The sequence below is a fragment of the Triticum aestivum genome, chromosome 6B (genome assembly GCF_018294505.1).
Source record: "Triticum aestivum cultivar Chinese Spring chromosome 6B, IWGSC CS RefSeq v2.1, whole genome shotgun sequence".
NCBI classification, from domain to species: Eukaryota; Viridiplantae; Streptophyta; class Magnoliopsida; order Poales; family Poaceae; genus Triticum; species Triticum aestivum.
In genome coordinates, this window is record NC_057810.1 from 120,857,977 (window position 1) to 120,865,533 (window position 7,557).

General features: G+C 42.1%; 1 non-coding gene across 1 annotated transcript; it reads right to left on the reverse strand.

Moving 5' to 3' along the window:
* Positions 1 to 6,229: 6,229 nt before the first annotated feature.
* On the reverse strand, positions 6,230 to 6,318 carry TRNAI-GAU (transfer RNA isoleucine (anticodon GAU)). The gene is given in 2 exon segments: positions 6,230 to 6,265; positions 6,281 to 6,318. It is a non-coding gene; the product is annotated as a tRNA-Ile (tRNA).
* Between the last annotated feature and the right edge of the window lie 1,239 nt (positions 6,319 to 7,557).

Genomic DNA, 7,557 nt, shown 5'->3' on the forward strand with positions numbered 1-7,557 from the left:
AGTGACTGCGGCTCGTCATTGCGCTGATACAGATATAACTAAATGTGCGATTACTTATGCAGCAACTATGTCCGGCCAAATCATGGGTGTAAAAGAACATAAATTGGCATTTGTAAACTAGACCCAATGGCGTGCTTACGAAATGTAGTAGTAGGCCGCCCTAGCCAGCGACTTGGAATCAATCATCAACGGCGGCTGCAGTAGAACCACTATTTAAATAGCCCGCTATAGCTCCATTATAGCACGCTATAGCGTTTACAAAAGGTCTTGCACTAAAACACTTTGGTCCAAACAATTTTCTATAAATTTGAGGCTAGGGCTTTCTTTCAAGGGCCTGCAAAAAAAAAGAAAAAAAGGAGACCAGGTTCAGATTTTCTCAATTTCACCTGATGATTCAGATGTAGGTGTGACGACCCAAGTTGTCGCCGAGCGTATCGTCATCATAAGGTCAATTTTAGGTGGGGTGAGAGAGGCTCGAACTCTCGACCACGGGATCACTCAGGTCATAGCTATGAGACCTATGCGCTAGCCAATAGCGCCACCACCCCTTTTTTGGATTAGTGGAGAAATAACATCTCTTCATAACAATTCTGTGGGTTCAGATTAAGCAAAGATCAACACTTTCCAAACCAGCTGGTTCATCCATCGTCAAATCTAGAGTTGAAGAATGGAGAAAGGAACTACAGACATTAAGTTGCATCAGAAAGGCCAACACCCATACTACAATATGCTAACTTAAGATAACAACAGATCCTTCCTAGCACCAAGCGGAAATAATCCAAGTCGCAACCTAATATCTTAGTAACCAATTTGGTACGGCGCTAAGGCGACTGTGGCTCGTCATTGCGCTGATACAGATATAACTAACTGTGCATTTACTTATGCAGCAACTATGTCCAGCCAAATCTTTCGAAAACAAGAACAAAAATTGGCACTTGTAAACTAGACCCAATGGTGTGCTTACGAAATGTAGTAGTAGGCCGCCCTAGCCAGCGACTTGGAATCAATCATCAATGGTGGCCGCAGTAGAACCACTGTTTTAAATACCCCACTATAGCTCCATTATAGCACGCTATAGCATTTACAAAAGGTCTTGCGCTAAGAGACTTTGGTCCAAACAATTTGCTATAAAGTTGAGGCTAGGGCTTTCTTTCACGGGCCTGCGAAAAAAAGAAAAAAGGAGACCAGGTTCAGATTTACTCAATTTCACCTGATGATTAAGATGTAGGTGTGATGACCCAAGTTGTCACCAAGCGTTTCATCATCACAAGGCCAATTTTAGGTGGGGTGAGAGAGGCTCGAACTCTTGACGTCAGGATCACTCACGTTATATCTATGAGACCTACGCGCTAGCCAACTATGCCACCACCCCTTTGTTGGATTAGTGGAGAAATAACATCTCTTCATAACAATTCCGTGGGTTCAGATTAAGCAAAGATCAACACTTTCCAAATCAGCTGGTTCATCCATCGTCAAATCTAGAGTTGAAGAATGGAGAAAGGAACTACAACCATTAAGTTGCATCAGAAAGTCCAACACCCATACTATAATATGCTAACTTAAGATAACAATAGATCCTTCCTAGCACCAAGCGGAAATAATCGAAGTCGCAACCTAATATCTTAGTAACCAATTAGGTACAATGCTGAATCGACTACGACTCGTCATTGCGCTGATACAGATATAACTAACTGTGCGCTTACTTATGTAGCAACTATGTTCGGCCAAATCTTGGGTAAAAAAGAACAGAAATTGGCATTTGTAAACTAGACCCAATGGTGTGCTTACGAAATGTAGTAGTAGGCCGCCCTAGCTAACGAGTTGGAATCAATCATAAACGGCGGCTGCAGCAGAACCACTGTTTTAAATAGCCCGCTATAGCTCCGTTATAGCACACTATAGCGTTTATAAAAGGTCTTGCACTAAAAGACTTTGGTCCAAACAATTTTCTATAAAGTTGAGCCTAGGGCTTTCTTTCATGGGCCTGCGAAAAAAAGAAAAAAAGGAGACCGGGTTCAGATTTGCTCAATTTCACCTGATGATTCAGATGTAGGTGTGACGACCCAAGTTGTCACCGAGCGTTTCATCATCACAAGGCCAATTTTAGGTGGGGTGAGAGAGGCTCGAACTCTCGACCTCAGGATCACTCACGTCATAGCTATGGGACCTACGCGCTAGCTATCTGCGCCACCACCCCTTTGTTGGATTAGTGGAGAAATAACAGCTCTTCATAACAATTTCGTGGGTTCAAATTAAGAAAAGATGAACACTTTCCAAATCAGATGGTTCATCCACCGTCAAATCTAGAGTTGAAGAATGGGGAAAGGAACTACAGACATTAAGTTGCATCAGAAAGTCCAACACCCATACTGCAATATGCTAACTTAAGATAACAACAGATCCTTCATAGCACCAAGAGGAAATAATCCAAGTCGCAACCTAATATCTTAGTAACCAATTTGGTATAGCGCTGAAGTGACTATGGCTCGTCATTACGCTGATACAGATATTACTAACTGTGCGCTTACTTATTCAGCAACTATATCCGGCCAAATCTTCCGTAAAAAAGAACAGAAATTGGCACTTGTAAACTAGAACCAATGGTGTGCTTACTAAATGTAGTAGTAGGCCGCCCTAGCCAGCGACTTGGAATCAATCATCAACGGCGGCCGCAGCAGAACCACTATTTTAAAGACCCTGCTATAGCTCCATTATAGCACGCTATAGCGTTTACAAAAGGTCTAGTGCTAAGAGACTTTGGTCCAAACAATTTGATATAAAGTTGAGGCTAGGGCTTTCTTTCATGGGCCTGCGAAAAAAAGAAAAAAAGGAGACCAAGTTCAGATTTGCTCAATTTCACCTGATGATTCATATGTAGGTGTGACGACCCAAGTTGTCACCGAGCGTTTCATCATCACAGGACCAATTTTAGGTGGGTTGAGAGGGGCTCGAACTCTCGACCTCAGGATCACTCACCTTATTGCTATGAGACCTACGTGCTAGCCAACTACGCCACCACCCCTTTGTTGGAGTAGTGGAGAAATAACATCTCTTCATAACAATTCCGTCGGTTCAGATTAAGCAAAGATCAACACTTTCCAAATCAGCTGGTTCATCCATCGTCAAATCTAGAGTTGAAGAATGGAGAAAGGAACTACAGACATTAAGTTGCATCAGAAAGTCCAACACCCATACTACAATATGCTAACTCAAGATAACAACAGATCCTTCCTAGCACCAAGCGGAAATAATCCAAGTTGCAACCTAATATATTAGTAACCAATTTGGTACATCGCTGAATCGACTGCGGTTATCATTGTGCTGATACAGATATAACAAAATGTGAGCTTACTTATGCATCAACTATGTCCGGCCAAATCTTCCGTAAACAAGAACAGAAATTGGCATTTTTAAACTAGACCCAATGGTGTGCTTACAAAATGTAGTAGTAGGCCACCCTAGCCAGCGACTTGGAATCGATCATCAATGGCGGCTGCAGCAGAACCTTGTTTTAAATATCCCGCTATAGCCCCGTTATAGCAAGCTATAGTGATTACAAAAGGTCTTGCGCTAAGATACGTTGGTCCAAACAATTTTCTATAAAATTGAGTCTAGGGTTTTCTTTCATGGGCCTTCGAAAAAAAAGAAAAAAGGAGACCGGGTTCAGATTTGCTCAATTTCACCTAATGATTCAGATGTAGGTGTGATGACCCAAGTTGTCATGGAGCGTTTCATCATCAGAAGGCCAATTTTAGGTGGGGTGAGAGAGGCTCGAACTCTCGACCTCAGGATCACTCACGTTATAGCTATGAGACCTACGCGCTAGCCAACTGCACCACCACCCCTTTGTTGGATTAGTGGAGAAATAACATCTCTTCATAACAATTCCGTGTGTTCAGATTAAGCAAATATCAATACTTTCCAAATCAGCTGGTTGATCCATCGTCAAATCTAGAGTTGAAGAATGGGGAAAGGAACAACAGACATTAAGTTGCATCAGAAAGTCCAACACCCATACTACAATATGCTAATTTAAGAGAACAACAGATCCTTCCTAGCACCAAGCGGAAATAATCCAAGTCGCAACCTAATATCTTAGTAACCAATTTGGTACAACGCTGAATCGACTGCGGCACGTCATTGCGCTGATACAGATATAACTAACTGTGCACTTACTTATGCTGCAACTATGTCCGGCCAAATTTTGGGTAAAAAATAACAGAAATTGGCATTTGTAAACTAGACCCAATGGTGTGCTTATGAAATGTAGTAGTAGGCCGCCCTAGCCAGTGACTTGGAATCAATCATCAACGGTGGCTGCAGCAGAACCACTATTTTAAATAGCCCGCTATAGCTCCGTTATAGCACGCTGTAGCATTTACAAAAGGTCTTGCACTAAAAGACTTTGGTCCAAACAATTTTCTATAAAGTTGAGGCTAGGGCTTTCTTTCATGGGCCTTCAAAAAAAGAAAAAAAGGAGACCGGGTTCAGATTTTCTCAATTTCACCTGATGATTCAGATGTACGTGTGACGACCCAAGTTATCGCCGAGCATTTCATCATCACAAGGCCAATTTTAGGTGGTCTGAGAGAGGCTCGAACTCTCGACCACGCGATCACTTGGGTCATAGCTATGAGACCTATGCGCTAGCCAACAGCGCCACCACCCCTTTTTTGGATTAGTGGAGAAATAACATCTCTTCATAACAATTCCGTGCGTTCAGATTAAGCAAAGATCAACACTTTCCAAGCCAGCTGGTTCATCCATCGTCAAATCTAGAGTTGAAGAATGGAGAAAGGAACTACAAACATTAAGTTCCATCAGAAAGTCCAACACCCATACTACAATATGCTAACTTAAGATAACAACAGATCCTTCCTAGCACCAAGCAGAAATAGTCCAAGTCGCAACCTAATATCTTAGTAACCAATTTGGCACGGCGCTAAAGTGACTGTGGCTCGTCATTGTGCTGATACAGATATAACTAACTATGCGTTTACTTATGCAGCAACTATGTCCAGCCAAATCTTCCGTAAACGAGAACAAAAATTGGCACTTGTAAACTAGAACCAACGGTGTGCTTACGAAATGTAGTAGTTGGCCGCACTAGCCAGTGACTTGGAATCAATCATCAATGGCGGCCGCAGCAGAAGCACTATTTTAAATACCCCACTATAGCTCCATTATAGCAAGCTATAGCATTTACAAAAGGTCTTGCACTAAGAGACTTTGGTCCAAACAATTTGCTATAAAGTTGAGGATAGGGCTTTCTTTCATGGGCCTGAGAAAAAAAGAAAAAAAGGAGACCAGGTTCAGATTTACTCAATTTCACCTGATGATTAAGATGTAGGTGTGATGACCCAAGTTGTCACCGAGCGTTTCATCATCACAAGGCCAATTTTAGGTGGGGTGAGAGAGGCTCGAACTCTTGACGTCAGGATCACTCACGTTATATCTATGAGACCTACACACTAGCCAACTACGCCACCACCCCTTTGTTGGATTAGTGGAGAAATAACATCTCTTCATAACAATTCCGTGGGTTCAGATTAAGCAAAGATCAACACTTTCCAAATCAGCTGGTTCATCTATCGTCGAATCTAGAGTTGAAGAATGGAGAAAGCAACTACAGACATTAAGTTGCATCAGAAAGTCCAACACCCATACTACAATATGCTAACTTAAGATAACAATAGATCCTTCCTAGCACCAAGTGGAAATAATCCAAGTCACAACCTAATATCTTAGTAACCAATTTGGTACAGCGCTGAATCGACTGCGGCTCGTCATTGTGCTGATACAAATATAACTAATTGTGCGCTTACTTATGCAGCAACTATGTCCGGCCACATCTTGGGTAAAAAAGAACAGAAATTGGAATTTGTAAACTAGACCCAATGGCGTGCTTACGAAATGTAGTAGTACGCCGCCCTAGCCAGTGACTTGGAATCGATCATCATGGCGGCTGCAGCAGAACCACTGTTTTAAATAGCCCGCTATAGCTCCGTTATAGCACGCTATAGCATTTACAAAAGGTCTTGCGCTAAGAGACGTTGGTCCAAACAATTTTCTATAAAGTTGAGGATAGGGTTTTCTTTCATGGGCCTTCGAAAAAAAGAAAAAAAGGTGACCGGTTTCAGATTTGCTCAATTTCACCTGATGATTCAGATGTAGGTGTGACTACCCAAGTTGTCACGCCGCGTTTCATCATCACAAGGCCAATTTTAGGTGGGGTGAGAGAGGCTCGAACTCTCGACCTTAGGATCACTCACGTTATAGCTATCAGACCTACGCGCTAGCCAACTGCGCCACCACCCCTTTGTTGGATTAGTGGAGAAATAACATCGCTTCATAACAATTCCGTGAGTTCAGATCAGGCAAATATCAATACTTTCCAAATCAGCTGGTTCATCCATCGTCAAATCTAGAGTTGAAGAATGGAGAAAGGAACTATAGACATTAAGTTGCATCAGAAAGTCCAACACCCATACTACAATATGCTAACTTAAGATAACAACAGATCCTTCCTAGCACCAAGCGGAAATAATCCAAGTCGCAACCTAATATCTTAGTAACCAATTTGGTACAACGCTGAATCGACTGCGGCACGTCATTGCGCTGATACAGATATAACTAACTGTGCGCTTACTTATGCTGCAACTATGTCCGGCCAAATTTTGGGTAAAAAATAACAGAAATTGGCATTTGTAAACTAGACCCAATGGTGTGCTTATGAAATGTAGTAGTAGGCCGCCCTAGCCAGCGACTTGGAATCAATCATCAATGGCAGCCACAACAGAACCATTATTTTAAATACCCCGCTATAGCTCCATTATAGCACCCTATAGCGTTTACAAAAAGTCTGGCACTTAGAGACTTTGGTCCAAACAATTTGCTATAAAGGTGAGGCTAGTGCTTTTTTTCATGGGCCTGCGAAAAAAAGAAAAAAAGGTGACCAGGTTCAGATTTTCTTAATTTCACTTGATGATTCAGATGTAGGTGTGACAACCCAAGTTGTCACCGAGCGTTTCATCATCACAAGGCCAATTTTAGGTGGGGTGAGAGAGGCTCGAACTCTTGACCTCACGATCACTCACGTTATAGCTATGAGACCTATGCGCTAGCCAACTACGCCACCACCCCTTTGTTGGATTAGTGGAGAAATTACATCTCTTGATAACAATTCCGTGGGTTCAGATTAAGAAAATATCAACACTTTCCAAATCAGCTGGTTCATCCATCGTCAAATTTAGAGTTGAAAAATGGAGAAAGGAACTACCGACATTAAGTTGCATGAGAAAGTCCAACACCCACACTACGATATGCTAACTTAAGGTAACAACAGATCCTTCCTAGCACCAAGCAGAAATAATCAAAGTCGCAACCTAATATCTTAGTAACCAATTTGGTACAACACTGAATCGACTGCGGCTCGTCATTGCGCTGATACAGATATAACTAACTATGCGCTTACTTATGCAGCAACTATGGCCAGCCAAATCTTGGGTAAACAAGAATAGAAATTGGTATTTGTAAACTAGACCCAATGGTGTGCTT